General features: G+C 35.5%; 1 long non-coding RNA gene across 1 annotated transcript; it reads right to left on the reverse strand.

Moving 5' to 3' along the window:
• Positions 1-11,377: 11,377 nt before the first annotated feature.
• LOC117121648 lies at positions 11,378-12,916 on the reverse strand. The gene is made up of 3 exons (XR_004447611.1): positions 12,693-12,916; positions 12,117-12,385; positions 11,378-11,574 (listed from the first exon to the last, which is right to left on the reverse strand). It is a non-coding gene; the product is annotated as an uncharacterized LOC117121648 (long non-coding RNA).
• Between the last annotated feature and the right edge of the window lie 4,892 nt (positions 12,917-17,808).

The following is a 17,808-nucleotide window of genomic DNA, read 5'->3' on the forward strand; positions in this document are numbered from 1 at the left end:
GTAAATCAAAACCTATGTTCTTTATTTTGGTCGATTTGTTCCTCCAAGATACATTACATTCTGTTTGCTTATCAAAGAAAGTACAGTATGAGCAATCAGTTCGCCAACAAGTCTTCCTTCCATGATGGTATCCATTGTTTCCACTAAACTCTGTTTAATGTTGGTAAGATATCTATCAGTCTAACATTATCTAAACCTAACCTAACAGCATAATCGTTAATATTGGCGTTAAATTTTTTATTACATCTATCTTTCAAATTTTTAATTTCACATAAATTATCTATAGGTACCTAATTAAAATCAATTCCCTGGTCGTTGTCGTTTTCTTTTTCTTCTTCTCCTCCTCCTCCTCTCGTATTCTTTTTCCGCCTCCAAATTGAATTATATTGTTCAAATTTTTAACTGCATCAACCGCCTCAGAACAAGCTTCCTCAAACGATTCAAAGTCCGGTAAATCAAAACCTATGTTCTTTATTTTGGTCGATTTGTTCCTCCAAGATACATTACATTCTGTTTGCTTATCAAAGAAAGTACAGTATGAGCAATCAGTTCGCCAACAAGTCTTCCTTCCATGATGGTATCCATTGTTTCCTTATGTTCGGGGAATTCATCTTCTTTAACTGGGTCACCAACTTCTTGTGCTCTGCATCTACATCTTTCTGTGCTTTTATCGCGTATCGAGCAAGGATTTCCTCCTCTAGTTCCTTCTTTGTTTTTTGCTTTACAACCCTTTGCTTTCGTGCATATCCTCTAGCTTTGTTAACCAATTCGTCTCGATCTTCTTCCGACATTCTCATCAAATAATCAATGACATGATTCTTTCTGGCTCTAATGACACAAGAAATAAAATCTACAGTTGCATTAGTTTTCAGGCCTTTGATTGCTGAGAACATCACCATAATTTTTGCTCTGCATAAATGTTGTGCAATTTAGCAGACTTCTTTTCATTCTTCAGTTTCTCGTCAATGTCTAATGTTAAATACGAGTTATATTGTTGTTTTAAAACATCAACGGTGCTCTTGAAACAGGCTCCAAGCAAAGATGTAAATGGTCAATTCCATTGTGACTTATGGGACATTTGATACTTTTTTCCATATAACTGAAGTGCATATCTGGAATAGTAGCTGCACAAATATGGTTTTACTTTATTAAACTGTAAGAAGAATGCTGATACTTACTATATACAAAAATGTATGCTTTTAGCTTGGTTGCATAGGGTGCTATATCTTCAGAAATGTCATTGTGACTTATGGGACATCTATGGACCACACAAATCGAGCTCTTTTGTTTAAGTTGCCATAACTATCTCAGTTTTATGACAAAGTTTTTAGATTTGGGCTTGAAGATTAACCAGTGAATGGGCTCACTAACAGTACTTGAATTGGACTTGATTCATTTCATTTGTTTCAATAGTTGTGTGCAATCGTGTGTGACTTATGGGACTATAGTCAATGTGACTGATGGGACACTATCTCATTTCACGGAATTTACATTTCACCTCAATGACTTTTTAAGTCGTTAAACTAAATTTCAGCATGAAGAAATATTCCCTAAGATGACACCTTTAATAATACATGCCATTGTGTCAGAAATAAATTCAACAATAGGCAGAAACATCTTTTTATGCACTTTATTTATATAAGAGAACATCAACCAACTTTAAAGTTTCTTAACTAGACAAAAGGCTTTAAGAATTGTAATCAAATGAGCCCAAAAATATCAATAAACAATTACAATCGTAAATATTTAGCAAACAGATGAACAATGAACAATTAGAATAAGTATGTACACACTTTCCATTGTGACTGATGGGACATAATGATGTGGGATATATTTGTGACAGATGGGACAAATAAATGTTGCTTTTCTCTATCCATCTTGGACAGTATATGGTAAGAAAATGACCTTTTCAGTGTGTTGCATGTAAATTTTGCAGATTGCAGGCTTAGTTGACTAATCATCACAGAGGATCCCGGGTAAGTGACCAAATCTAGACTTTGTACATGCCCCTAGCATTAAGCAGCATTGGCTTGACCTCCATGGATGATTTTATTTGCCCCGAGGTATACCAGATGGTGTCCCTTTCTGGTTCGAAGGTGAATGTTGTCCCAGTTGCAGCCTTTTTGAGACACCTAATCTGGTACTGGTCATTTTTCACATTCAATATCAAGCCATGGTATATGTCAGATTCATACTCAATATTCATATCATGCAGAGGTACTGCTGGCTGTACTGATGCCGTCTCATCATTAACTGAATCATCCTTCTTGGCTTTGAAGGAGAAAATGCCCATGTCAGATGTGTCTACAGCTGCATGTTGAGCATACCTGATCACATAGGGTTCAACTGTCTCGAAGTGGTGAGCAGAACGGGTACCTGGAAGCGTATTTTTTTTCTGCAGTACACATAAGCAAATATATGTTTATTTTAGCCAATCAGAATGTAGGAAGCCTAAAATGACGTCAGATAACTATTGAATAATTAATCAGCAGTGAGACTCGCTTCCTTTGCTGCTAACAATGGCTAAACATTCCTCTCGCGTGTTTACAAGGGAGCTCTGAGTCATAAAATGACAAGGGTGGGTTATTGAAATTATTAACAGCATGGTTTCCTACTACATAGGGTGGGTTATTTATTAATAGGGATGTTATGCAAAATTTTTAATCTTTTTGTTTCTGTTTTGTTTTAGTGTTAGTGAAAGAGCAAACAATGAGCATTATTACAAAAAAAAATTGAATGAAATCCATCAAGGCGTTCCAAAGTTACGGATTTTTAAACTATTTTTTCCGGGGCACTTTCCTGAAATCTTTATATAGGATTTTCCTATACATGAATGGCACTGCGATCAAAAAATGACTAAGTTTTACTACTCTCTTTGCATTTCGTGTCATTTTTATTAAAATATATTTCAATAACCATTATAGGTAGAGATCTATTTTTTTCAAATATACAAAGTATATCTACATCTATATTTATGAATTATTTTTTGGGTCGTCGGTATTTGCGTAACCATCGTTTCCATGGTAACCAAAATGGCAGAAAGGTAAATTTCGGCCATTTTGTGTTATTTTAAATGCATCATAATTCATAAACTATTAAAGATAGTGATCTAATGTTTTCAATATATAATATATACCCAACTCCAAATTAAAATGCAATAGCCAAACATTTTCCGAACAATGGTTGCCATGGTAACCAAATGTGAAAATTAACAATTTCGGCCATTTTGTATTATTTTGAAAATATCATATTTCATAAAATATTACAGATAGAGATCTAATATTTTGAATATATAATGTATGTCAAGTCCAAACTTAGGTAAGACATTAAAAAATATATGGAACAATGGTTGCCATGGTAACCAAAATGGCGAATATAAACAAATATTTAGCTTTCTCTTTGTTATTATAAACCATCATATTTTGTAAACTATTATGGCTAGAGATCTGAAATTTGGACTATATAATATGCACCCAAGTAACAATTCTTTTATTATTAATAAAAATATTAGAACACAAATTTAAAACAGTGGTTGCCATGGCAACAAACATTAGAAACAACAAATTTTGACCCGAAGGAAATCCGACTTTGACAATTAAACACAATTTCTTTTTTAACAGGTCGGTTTGTATCTACATTTAGATATCAAGTATTCTAAGTTCACCATTTAAATAGTCCTCAGCAAATTTATTTCTGCTTCTTCTCCATCTTCATAATGGATTTCATACAAAATTTTCAAAGGGTTTTTTGTTCTATTGTTTGTAACGCGTCTTAAAACAGTTCCAACAAACCACTCTTCAGCTCCCGTAATTTCATCCTTGTATAGATGTTCCACGCATTTTCCAACAAAATCTGGAATGGGAATATTTAATGTGCGTCTGCGTTTCGATGGCGAGTTCAGATGCTTATGTGATTCTTGTTGCCGGTTTTTTGCAAGAAGTTTAATTTTGTCATCTTTGGCTTGTTTGGATTTTGTTCACAGAGTTCGCCAACAGTTTTCGTCTTTCGTCTGGAAGTCTATAATGTAGAGAAGGTGGATTTAGTGTAGATTCTTCAGAAGGGCCAGCAACATGGTTGTGGTGAATGATTACTTTCAAATTTGACATTAATTCGTGCGTTGGTTTTTTTTGTCCCCTTTTGGTTAGATGCCACATTGAATTGTCGGGTGCCGTTTGCTGCATCACCTTGTGCCTGAACTGCAACTGAGCTTTAAGCCCCAATTCTTTTTGTTTTGCTGTTGGTAATGTTTCAACTTTCCCATCTACCTCTTCTTCTGTCCACAAACCTCCATATTCAGCAAGCTGTCGAGTCAGGTTTTCATTTTCTGTTTGTTTTTTAACTTCTTTTTGTTTTCTCAGGCGTTCTTTTTCAAGACGTTGTTCCGTGAGTTGGTTTTTCTTGCGTTGCTCATAAAAAGCATGTCGTATTGAAGGTGCAGTCTTGTGTGCTATTGTCAAGTAGTGGTGTTTTTTGTCATCTGGCAAATCAGTAAACCATCGACTGGTATGGTTGGTGACATACATTATCAGGGCTTCCAAAGCTATTGTGTTTCCATTGGGTCTCTCTCGTTTCAGCCAATCCAATTGTCCAAAATCATGTTCAGATGCAATGTTTGTAGTCGGTACCGTTTCTGTTTGGTCTTTTAATTCTTGCGAGCGGTTTTCCCATTTACCTCCTGATAAATGGTCAACAAGCATACGCTCAGACACTCGTGCCATAGATGCACACATCAAAGATAGCGCTTCAGAAGTAAGTATACAAATATCTTCTGGTATGTTGGGCAAGTACAGAGCTCTAGAGACGTCATCATCTACAGGTGGTACCAGGACTTTCCCTAATTGATCATCCTTACCTGGGACTTCAAGCAACTCTGATGGGTCTTTTACCCAAGCATTAAGTTTTTCGACAATGTATTGGTATTTCTCATTCATCTCAAATATATGAATTTTGGACTCCAACACTGTCCAGAGAGGGGTAGTCAGTCTGTAATTAATTATCCCCAAGGCTCTTGCTCCAGCTAGTAAAACATCTTCTGCCAAATCTGCCATGACTGCTTTTATCAAACGGTTTGGTGTGGGGCAATTTTTAAGAATAAATTCTGTCATATGATCATGGTGGTAAAAAACTGCTCCGCCATCTTCAAACAGTATGTTGAAGCGATTTCCACGAAAGGGTTTTAATTTGCAAGTTACACCTTTACTAGTAAGGAAATTATCGAATGGCCCCATTACTCCACTGGCTTCACACCCATGCTCTTCGAATGCTTTCACTGATGTACGTATCAAACGCTGTGTTCCCGATTCACCTTTAATTGATCGAAATCCCTTTGCCATAGCACCCAGTGGTTCTGTAGCAACAATTCCTTCCCATATTTTAAGAGAACTTTCTGCATTGTCTGCTAGTCCTACTAAGTAGTGCAAACCACAATACAAATCATTAACTTCCAGCATCTTATTTCTTTGTTCAGCTGTCATTGTCTCCCAGTTTTTAATAACGTTTGGGACATGTTCTAATCGTGACGACTCTAAAAGTTCACAAAATTTGGAATTTACGATACAGCGGTCTGTCATCATGTTTTTAACACTAGAGACAATTTTTGACTTATTTAGGTTTTGGTTGTCATCATGCAGAACTCCTGCAATATCTGTAACGATATCTTCAAAAGTTGTAAAATACTTTGAAGCAGTTCCTCCAGTCATGTCTCGCAGACCTAGTACATAGGTGCCAGAACTAGTTGATATATCATAGGTGCCATAATGTTCTCCTTTCTTAGAAGTTCCATCCACATGTAAAGTATTGTTAGTGTTGCTAACTAGTTCCTCTAGAATTTGAATTTGGGACAAAGTCCGGGCACGAATGACTACTTGGGTAATCCAAGTGTACTTCGGTAAGCGCTCAGCTTCCAAACCTCCAAGTTGTAATAGGACGTCTCTAACAACCCCTGTAGCATTTCTAGCACCAACATAATATTTAGTTAATAAGTCCATGTATAATTTCACTACTTTGTCGTTGTAATGTCCATGTTCATATGTCTATCACTTTGCTTTCTTCTGACATTTTTTCAATTTTGCTTTCAAGATTTGAGGAATATTCCAGAATTTCATTATATTTAGTTTTGATTGAATCACAGCTCTTGCAACCTTTTCCCCCTTTCACTCGTGCTAGTTTGCTGTTGTTCCACTTCTCCCTTGTGCAGGGTTGTTGTTAGTAAAAATTACAGCAGGTAAAAAAGATTTTACAGCAGGTAACTTGCAAATGGACACCGAGTACACCCACTTCGGCCGGGGGTCCGGGGCCCGCTCAAGGGCCCCTGAAGCTCTAGGGTCTAGATGCTCTCTGATGCCATTAGAGCACTTTTAGAGCACTAAATAATTACTTAAAAAAATAAATATTTTTGACATATTTTTAAGGGCATTTTTGATTTGCAGAAGAATTTCAGCACAAATAACCGGATGACATATGCAGTATACAACAGATTTTGGCTAAAATTTCACTGTTTCAATAATTTAATGAAACTTTAAACATTTAAAAAATAATTAATTACCATGGCATTATAGTCTGTATTCTTTTTATTAACAAAACTTTTGGACCAGGACTACAAACAATTGGACCAGGACTACAACTCTGATTCTGCAGAGTCTATAGCAACTGCTTCATTGCCTACATTTGAAGACTGTTGTTGAACCTGATTCTATTCAGACATTGAATTATAATTCAATGTCTGAATCTAAATGTTGGCATTAAAGCAGTTGCTATAGACTCTGCTTGCATAGTTATATCTTCTTCAGCATTAGCTCCAAGTTCGTGCTCATTAACCTGGATTGCCACCTCGTTTGTAGAGACTGAGACTGTTGTTTCAAGTTCTGTGTCTTTCTTAACTTCAACATCAACTGCGCAACAAGGCACTGTATAATCTATAAAATACCTATACCTCTTACGTTTCACCGCACTAGGCCTAGGCCTAGTTTAATAATAGGTAGGCCATGATTAACTTGGCTACGCTAAGCCTCCCCTACCTCTTCTAGGCCTAGGCTTAGGCCTAGTCTCTTATTTGCATGTATTTTTTTTTCGCTTGCCAAAATTCTTATTTATATTATTCGAATTCTACAAATGTTCTTACCATTCTTTGGTTTTTTTACGATGCCAAAGGCAAATAAGCCTGTGGGTCGCTTCAGTTTATCTTTATCTTTATTAATATTAGACATTCTTCTTGTTAACGAACGGAACGATGAACTACACTCTTCCCCTATTTATTTTTGATTTGTTTTTGATGGGGGGAGACGGTCCGGGTTGACACATTCCTGACCAGTTTGGCGCATTCCAACTAAGTGAATGTACAGGCGCAGAACCCACAGAATTTCTCGCGCTTGTGAAATTCATAATCTGATCTTCGACTACGACGCTGTTGTCTGTCGCTGTCGTAAGAGTTATCCTTGCGATAACCCCGTGCCCCTTTCGAATTACTATCCCAAGCCTTATGATTACGACGCCAATCACTGGCGAAAGGATCCTGATCACCCCTGTTCCTATAATTTTTAATTTGGCTTTGATAGTAGAAGTTCCAAGACATTCTCAACAGTATCACAGAGAGACTGACGTGTCAGTTGATCATCTTCAGCTCGTCCCCGTTGCTTATACTTGATTTCAGTATCAAGCACATCATCAAACAAGGAGTGCACATAATCGTCAAACATCTTCAGATTTGAACATGAGCTGCATTCATCTTGCATCATACACCTTTCATCATCATCACTGCAGACAATTTTCTTCACAAACTCACTTGTGCTGTTTGTCATACCTGGAAGGCCTTCAAGAATGAGCCTGATGTTTTCATGGTATACACACAGGCATATGTTAGCTGGCGTTTCACTTTGGAGGCACACATGTTTATGTCTCAGATCAGCAAACTTAGACTTTCCGATTTTTCCGTCCGGAAAATCCTGTTTAAACTGGCTGTATGCCTCACTAATTGTCATGTTGAGGTATCGTTTCTGGACTTTGGTCTCTTTCATAGAAATTCAGAACATCTGTAAGGACATCATAATTTATATGTGCACGTTCCTTTTTCTTGGAAGGCGGCAGGAATGATTCCGGTGAAAACTTGACTACAAGCTTCTGAACAACTTTTCGGCATTTACGGGGGCTGGTAGGGAGTGCTGTCTGTGCCCTTTAACAGCTCTGTTGAGGGTAACCTTATGCATGTGAGGACTGGTGCTCTTATTTTGACAGGATCCAGAGGGTTGCTCAGCTTCCCTTCGTAGCTTTGCCCTACAAATGTACAAAACATACAATTTAAAACAATACAGCAAATGGAAAATTACTACTTGGAGGTCACATGGACAGTGGAATTGTAATCTTATTGACCCACAAATTTGTTGTGTGTGTGTGTGTGTGCGTGTGTGTGTACATGCGTGTTTGTCTCCAAAGTCTTTACTCCACCCCTTTTTTTTGTACAGTTTCCGTACCAACTCTTTATTATGCCTTTATATTTAATAATTTGTTATTTAAATTTTACATTTTATATATTGTGTAATTTTTTTCAATGTATAATTAGTTACATATTTCATATATCGTATTTTTATGTGCAATACCATACACCCTTTTAGACATATAATTTTTAACTGATGATTTTATACTTTGTAAACTGTCATATTTCAGTCTTCGGACTGCTTTGATCAGTGGATTTTTATAATAAACCGGAATTGAATTGAATTGATGCTCAACTACATTTGTGACTGATGGGACATTTGCAATCGGTCTAGTTTACATGGGACTATATACCAAGTTCACATCATAAATGTAAAACTGTGAATGCATACTCCAAGGGAGATAGACAAGAAAACCAAAAGAGTGATCTGGACCTAAAAAATTAGTAAAAGCTAGGGTGAAACAAACCAACTCACCTGTACTCAGCTTTGCGTTGGCATTCATATTCAGTTTTTTCCTTTTTCTGGGCTGCAGACATTGCAAGTTTTTTTTTGTTGTTCCCACTGCCTATTATATTCTGACTGTTTTTTCTTATAGTCAGCATACTGTCCTCCAGCTTTTAAGCGTTCTCGTCTCTCTCTTTGCCATTGTGCACAGCTTTTGGGTGGCATGGTTTACGAACTGTATGTGTGACTTACGGGACTTGTGACTTATGGGACTTTATTGTATGTCCTCCCAGTAGAGCTATTTCAAGTCCAATGCAGATGCAGCTTGATTTGTTGATGCAAGCATGTACTGTAGTAGATAAAAAAAGTCCAGTGCTTGTCTGCAGAAGTCTATGGCAGCATATGAGGGAAACTTAATGCTCAAAACTGTGACTTATGGGACATCGAACATTCACACATTGAAATGTATTCTGTGCCTCACCAATTCACTGCAGCATCTAAAACAATACAGCTAATGGAAAATTACTGCTTGGAGGTCACATGGACAGTGGAATTTTCCATCAGCACCCTTTGCATGCAAGGAGCCAAGGATGAGTGAAAGTTGTATACTTTCAATGAACTCTTAGTACCAAATTGCAACAGAGTGCACATTGTGTATTTTATGAATGAATGAGGGTATAGTAAATATTAGTGTGCTTTTGTGAATCTTAAACTGTATACTTATAAACAGTATAAACAAAATAGCTTAGAAAAGAAATTTAACAAATTGGAAAAATGCAACTTTTGGCTGGAATTGACCAAATACTTCTTTGTCTGTTTGGGACTTTAGGCACTCCTCCATTAAAAGTACACTGCCAAAGCAATCAACTTGCTCAGTAAATACTGAAAGAGAGTCTTTCCCTATACTGTGCATTAGTTTACAGGCCTTTGATTGCTGAGAACATCCCCATAATTTTTGCTCTGCATAAATGTTGTGCAATTTAGCAGACTTCTTTTCATTCTTCAGTTTCTCGTCAATGTCTAATGTTAAATACGAGTTATATTGTTGTTTTAAAACATCAACAGTGCTCTTGAAACAGGCTCCAAGCAAAGATGTAAATACTTCTTTGTCTGTTTGGGACTTTAGGCACTGCTCCATTAAAAGTACACTGCCAAAGCAATCAACTTGCTCAGTAAATATTGAAAGAGAGTCTTTCCCTATACTGTAGGCATGTAGGTCGTTGGGAGTTCGTTGATAAAATACAAGCATTTTTATTTGTTTGTGGTTTAATAATCGGCCGATAAAGTTGAAATTTCAAAAATTGAAATATGATCTCTTCAGAATTGACTAGAATATTTATTTAAATATTTTTGTAATATTTCAACTAAATTTAATCAAAAGTATACAAAATACAATTACATCTTACCCCTCCAAACAGTCTTTGGGCATCTCTTGCAAACTCCAAATTTTGCTTAATGCCCTTTTTTTGACCACATCCCATCATATGTCAACTCTACATCAAGAACATCATTAGTGGAAGCACCTTTAGTCTTTTCAGGCATTTAACTCCTTCGGCCATCTGCTCTTCACATGTTTATATTTGTTGCCTTTTAGATGCTCTTGATATGAAGGTTAGAACTGGTGGAGGCAACTAGATCCTCTAAGCCTTTTCTGCCAAGACCAACATCAAGGGCCACCAAGGTACTGCGTCGATTCTCAGATGCTTTTGGCATTTAATAGAGAAAATGAGAGTAAGCTGAGTACAGAATCCAATTTTCTTGCCTTCATCTTCTTCTATAAGGAAATTAGCTGCAAAATAGAGCAGAAATAATAAAAATACTAATCATACAACAGTTTTGCAAGTTCTAAATACAATACAGTGACACACCCCCTTTCACTCGCACCTCCCCCTTCCTTTCTCACTCACTGAACATGGCATGAGATCAGATGAGGAAAATAATTATTACCATAATGATAAAAAACCAAGGTTATTCATATGACTGTTTTGGGCTGAACACTGTAATTATAAGCCTAGGTCAGTTGTTTAATACATTTTCACAGTAACTTGGTCCTGCATTGTGGGCATGTAGAACTCATTCTCGCCCAAAAAATATGTGCCCACAATCTATGAATACGTCTTTTAATCGTGTAAAACACGGTCAACACGTGTAAAACACTGGGCATCTATACTTTTACGGTATTTTGTAACTTTTCTATTTAAAATATCTTTTCTCGCAGCCTGTTCTGGCCTCGCAAGCGCGTGCGCTGCGCCTGATATCCAGACAGCTAACCTCCAAGAAGACGAGTTTTGTACTGTAAAACTTTATTCTTGATCGTGACGTTATCTTTAGTGGTAAAAAGGAATGCTTCCTCATGAATAGCAGATTAACTGAGTGTTGTAAAGTCGAAAATACACTTTGTTGTCAAATTCCACCCAAAGCTTGTCAAGATTTCTGTGCAGATTCCTGTATTTCTTACATTGGTATATGCATAGTTGCTTTTCACTCACCAAAAGCATAGCACTTTCACCAGCCTTGATAAGTCGTGGAGAAGGGGGATCATCTTATACAAGGTGAGGTTTCCTGTTTGAGCAGCATTGTTTAGGGCCTTGTGCCATCCTTCTACGTAGTTGTTTGTTCTTATGGACTGTTTGAACCCGGACTATTTCGATGGGGGCCATAGATCAGATGAAATCCAAGTTGACTCCACATAGACGAAGAACTGAAAATAAAAAGTGTAAAAAAAAATGTCATGACTGTCACTATGTGACTCTGTTGATATTGAAAAAGGCAGTTCCCACCTCTCTGATTTATGGACGTACGTAACTACATTCAATAGTTTGACAATAACAGGTTTCATTATAATTATTTTTTTTGTTCAGGTTAGATTATTAATTACTATATATAATTAATATATGCTGTAATTGCAACTTTATATGTCGGCCTATACGGTAATCATTATAAATATTAATAATTATCCCTATTAAATATGAAATAGAGTCAACAGAAAAAAATATTTTTATTATTTCAAATACTGGGCAGAATGCCAGGGCGAATCATTTCTGCCATCTCCTATACACCATAGATAAAATAATTACTAAACATATAGATGATATGTAAATCAATGTAATTAAAATAAAGAATAATGGTGGAGGGAAAAAATAAAATTTATATGTCTACCACACCTCTTGTTTTGACATACCCTAAATTATAGATACATTTTCATATAGAGTATATTTATTTAAAAAATATTTTTTATTATACCATTAACAACATCCTGTCCTGTGTATTTTTCCGTGACGTCATTTTCTCCCCAATGTCGGGCAGACATACTGGTGTTGAAGCCTATAATATGTCCTCTTTGAGACGTATCCCCATCTACATATACCGGGTAAGTTGAAAAGATGCTGAATCTTGGAGAAGTTGTTACCACTTAGCAAAATATTTGAGCAGAGCACAAAATCTCATAAATTGATATTACGAATCCTTGGTTGGGACTGCCATTTCTGAGTTTCATGGCCTGCTGCACACTGCTGTAAAATTAAGTGATTAATTTCCAAAAATTTATACTGCAACAAAAGAAATGCTATTGATAATCATTTACTGTAGTCATAACCCACCCATTCTTATTTTTAAAAAATAACATAGTGGAAGTGGTTTGGCGTAACAGGAACGGTTTGGTTTCCCGACTTTCAGGTCGGGGTTTCAATGCCCCAATCTGAGACTTGCAGTAGTTGTATAGAGTGCTATATAAAAACCTACATATTATTGTTATTATTAACATAACATAAAAGTAGAAAAATGTCATGTACTGTTAATAATTGTTCATAGAGTACATACCCATTTTCTTGTAATGAAGGTGGATAACATTTCTGATTTTGAAATACGTCTTTACCACATTGTTGACATATTTTAACTATATTCATATTGGCTAACTGCAACAGTTTTCATACAGTATGCAATGCCACAATTTAAGTTGTTGGTTTGCTCTTTTGTTTCTATCGATATTGATCCTTGTGTAGCACGTACTACTTCTTCATCTTCTTCCTCCTCCTTCTCCTCCTTCTGCCCTTCCTCCTGTTCTGTCAAAAGACTGTCTATGTCGATTTGGCTGTTGAGACTATACAGGTGCAGAATATCAAAACTACACTTTAAACATACAGTACTGTATATCATCATTTTGGGGTTTATAAAAAAATATACTGTAGGTTAAAATCAACATTTGTATTCAGTTTCATTTACATTATGCATTATTTACCATGTACTGTACAAGCAATAATTAATTGGTTAATACAACTTACAAAATTATTATTTTTTATCTACAGTAATGTTAATGCTAAATAATAATTCTAAGCTGTACTTGATCATAATTTATCTTATACTGTGAATATATATGAAAACACTAACACTAAATACATTTCTAACTGATAGTCATCCATATCTTCTTCTACTTCCCAAGTAGGGTCTTTTGCTTTTAAACTGATATCTCCTGATGAGTAGTCTATTTCAGTTGTATACCTAATATAAATGCAAAGAAAATACAAGAAAATGAAGACAATGGCACTGCCAGCTGAGTTCCTTGATGGTAAATGATCTTCTGTCATTTCAACCTTTACACAAGAGCACACATTGTACAATGTAGCAATGATGAGGTAAAAGTGCTTTAAATCAGTTGGGTGTGTGCACTTACTTGAATTCTTATGTTATCTTCCCCAAAAGCACTCTGGGGAGGCCAATTTTTTTTAACTGTGTTTGTCTTCATGTTGTCGTTGTCACTGTCGTTGGTCATTAGATTGTTACCACGATAAATAAAATTTGTTAAATCGATTAGTTTCAAACTAGGCATAATTTTTTTTGTATGTGTGTAATTATGCTATTGCTAATTTGGAAATTTGGAACTTATTGGAAAGTTTAAAAAAAAACAAAAAGAAAAGAAATTATTGATCGTCCAAAATGCCTTGGAGGTTATTATCAGGCATCTAGAAAACAACAAATTCTCGAGGTTATATCCCGGGACCCCTTAGGGTAGTGTTATTTTTGGACCTCTCTGTAATTGCCTCTGGAGATACTGGGACCCCTACCACCAAGGGAAAGGGGATGAGTTTTGCAGGGCCTTGCAAGTGTCAATGTTAACTAATATATTTTATACATGAAAGTACAGGCAGAAACACATTTTTTTTTTCTATTGTTATTGTTAATTCTAAATAATTAGTTCTGTAACACAACATGTCCCTATATAAAATGCTGGTCATTACTGTTAATTTCAAAGTGAGGAAACTAGTAAGTAATACATTTAACATAATTTCAAGAAAACTGATATATTATTATATAATGTACATGAAGGTTGGCTGATACCCATTTTTTTTCTATTGGTATTGCAATTTTATTATTACAAAATAATTAGTTCTGTAACACAACATGACCTTATATGATATGGTGGTCATTCTTTTTTTTTTAATATCAGAAGAGGAAACTAATAGATAATACATTTAACATAATATAAAAAAACTGAAATATTATATACATTAAGACTGTCTGAAGCAAGCCACAGTTTAGTAAGAAAAGTTTTCACATAAAAGTGAACAAATTGTCAAAATGTGTCATATATACGGATTGTCATTTATTTGTGTATATAAAATGATTTTAATTTATATACTGCAAACATAATTATGTGTTCACAACTAGTACCAAGTCTGTGCACAAAAAGAATGATGTGTAAATTAAGACGAACATTATATGTCTACTGTCGCACTTAAGCAAGTCTTGTGTTATGCTAGGTCAATTAGATATATTCAAGTAAATATATCTGAAGTTAGATTTTGTCAGAAAGAAACACTCTTTTAGGATGATATGACATGACATTTTTATGCCCATATATTGGCAAATGACACATGTTAAATGTTCACAATGTGAAATCTTGATATAATACAGAAAGTGTTTGCTAAAGTAACATTTCATGAAACATGCAACAGTTCATGTTGAGTATACACAATGATCTGAATGTGTACGCGTGGACAATGCGTCATTTTCTAAATATGGAAAAGCTAATCTGATTTTAAAGTCAGGCTCCGGAGGGAAAAAAAATTTTGATATGTTGCAGGACTGATTTTTCTAGGACAGGAAAATGTAGTTTGATCAAAAACTGAGCAACAGTTTTTTTTATCAAACAACTTTTTTCTGTCTTAAAAAAATTAGTTCTACAACATATCAAAAAATGTTTTTCCTCCGGAGTTTGACTTTAAAGCCCTCAAGGATTTTAAGGGCAGCATGCTTTTTAGGGTTTTTTTTTTTTTTTTTTTTTTAATTTTGAGGTTTATTTTACATTATAATGATGATTTTTTTATTATAATGACAACAAGTTTGACATTAATGTCTATAAATCAATGTCAATATTAGTGATGACTGTGTTGACGCTTGTGATGGTACATCTTTGTGGTAATTTGTCGGTAAATTCGGCAGTTGAGCAGCCTGTTTGAGTGAAGAGTATGTCCTTCTTGCATAAGAAAGACTTGTCCTCATCGGTGATCAGGAATATATTGGTTCTGTTGGGAAAATAATTAGGAATTAATATCATATGGAATGTAGTTCATTTTAATGTGTGTTTGCTAATGAGGTTGATAATGACAATGTATTGTAGTGCTGTGTGAACAGAGAACAGAGATGTTAAAAAGTGTTTGCGTGGTACTACATATAAATAGTATCCAAACCAATGTTGGCAGAGGGTGGGGAAAACTATTACATACAATATACAGCAGGTATGGAAAACCAGGTTTTATGCATTGTCGTATGGTGATTTAATGATTTAAAGCAAATAATGGTTGTTTCATGAAGTTTTTGTCTAGTGAATTGCAAGAATAATCACCTATTGTGCAGGTGTGTGAAATTCTGAGCTCTATATAAGTTGAAAATGGCAATTTTGTATGGGAATCGTTTGCTGACCACGGTATTGAAGTGGGGCCTACGGAAATATGACCATTTCTGTTGTCTTTTAGATTTATTTTCGCATATTGTAATATTCTTAATGATAAGAATTTTGTTTGGAACTAATATGAATGAATGGTGCAATCTCTCACAGTTGGGTTGTTTTAAATACTTACTCACCTTCGTCAATGCCAATGATGGTGTAGGCATCAGAAATGGGATCTATGTTTAGTGCCTGAACCTGTGGCTATCAATTATCTGCAGCCACACAACAAGGTATTGTTTGGTAACAAAAGACCTTCCTATGGTCGATTTTGATTATATCAATATGCTAGGCTATACAATTCATCATTGATTTTGACAAAACGCAGAAATAAATAATAAAAAGCATTGAGGTATTTCTTTGTTATCATATACTTTATTAATTTATAATAATTTGTAGCAAATCATATCTAGGTTCTTCCCTGGAGCTACCCTTCCTTCGTGGACTCATTGCTAGGCTTATGTCAAGCAAAACACAGCTTTGGAAATATTTACTTAAGTACTTAAGGAAATTACAATTAAACAAAAATTATGAAGTGTAACATACACAATTTCAAGTAATAAACCTTCCAACACTCACCAGGACCTTTTCCATTTGCAAAATATTCCGAGCTCCAAGACTATATCCGATAGTTGGGTGTAGATTTCTTATTTGAATCCCACCGCTGCTACCATCTGTGACGATGCCCAGTAGCCCAGTCTGGAAGCAAATATAATGATATACACATGTATACACTGTAGCGTAAAGTTTCTACGTTCACTAATTTAATGTTCAAAAATGTAGTAAAAGTGTAGCTGAAGTCACACTTGGCTGGTACTTTACTTAGAGTACATGAAAACATGAATACAACCCAAGGCGCCCTTGGATGGCGTTAACTTACTTGGGTGTCCAAGTGTCAACTGCTTCTAAATCCTACAAGCATACTAAAGAAACTTCCCATTATTGTTATCTATTCTAATTCAAACCACATCCCTTCCGTTCCCATACAAATTCTTCTCATTATCTTTTTATACCCGATTCACACGTGAGTTCAAGTTCAACAAAACATAATAAATTGTAACCGAGCCATCTCTCGAGTTATTCCTACTGAGGTATAAAGCATTCACACACGTCTGTAAGGTACATCTTGCCTCTGCCCTTCAAATTTATTCAATGATTCATTTTTCCCCCATTGTGATATAGGCCTAGGCCTAGTTGAGAACCCCTGTCATGGATGGACTGTTGAAACTCACCATCACAGTAAACATTTGAAGCAATCAATGCCCTTAACAACTGCTGTACTAATACTAGCTTTCCGATGTTTCAGTTGACTCTTGATAATATTAGTAATTTAATAGGCCTGTAAGCCTAGTACCAATACCATCCCGACGTTCATTTATGTATCTTCTTCTCCCATTACTAATTAACATCGATAACAAGGGTAATTAATTTATTAATCATTAAAAAAAAGTAGGCCTACCTATCAGCTGCTATCTATTTCTAGTGGATCGGAATCGACTGCAGAATAAAGAAAACAAAGAACCTCACGAAACACAGTAGATTGTTGTTGTGTTGAAATTCCTGCGCATGCGCAGATCCATCCATGCTACATCTCGGAAGCTTTACCAGCCTTAGTGAGGCTGGTAAAGATTACTGAGACATTCCAAGATTTTACAAGGATATTACACGGAGGTACTTTCACACATACTGTAAAATGTTACTTTTGGTTACATTTGGTAAGTATTTTGTACGTGTGAATCAGCTATTATTTACAATCTAGTCCCAGTCATTTCCCTTCTTGTACCAACACAATTGACATGTAAAGATAAATAAATAACAATTTCCAAAATAATAATAATAATAATAATAATAATAATAGTAATGTCATTTTGTTAGGCGCACATATCCATCCCTGGTAGGGGTGCTCGTTGCGCCGTTTTCCACCTGCCTTGTGTACATGTAGCCATTTTCCGCATTATTATGTGAATTAATTAATTTTAATTATCTATTTAA

The sequence above is a fragment of the Anneissia japonica genome, unplaced genomic scaffold (genome assembly GCF_011630105.1).
Source record: "Anneissia japonica isolate Jap-2015-1 unplaced genomic scaffold, ASM1163010v1 scaffold287709_len1912824_cov184, whole genome shotgun sequence".
Taxonomy (NCBI): domain Eukaryota; kingdom Metazoa; phylum Echinodermata; class Crinoidea; order Comatulida; family Comatulidae; genus Anneissia; species Anneissia japonica.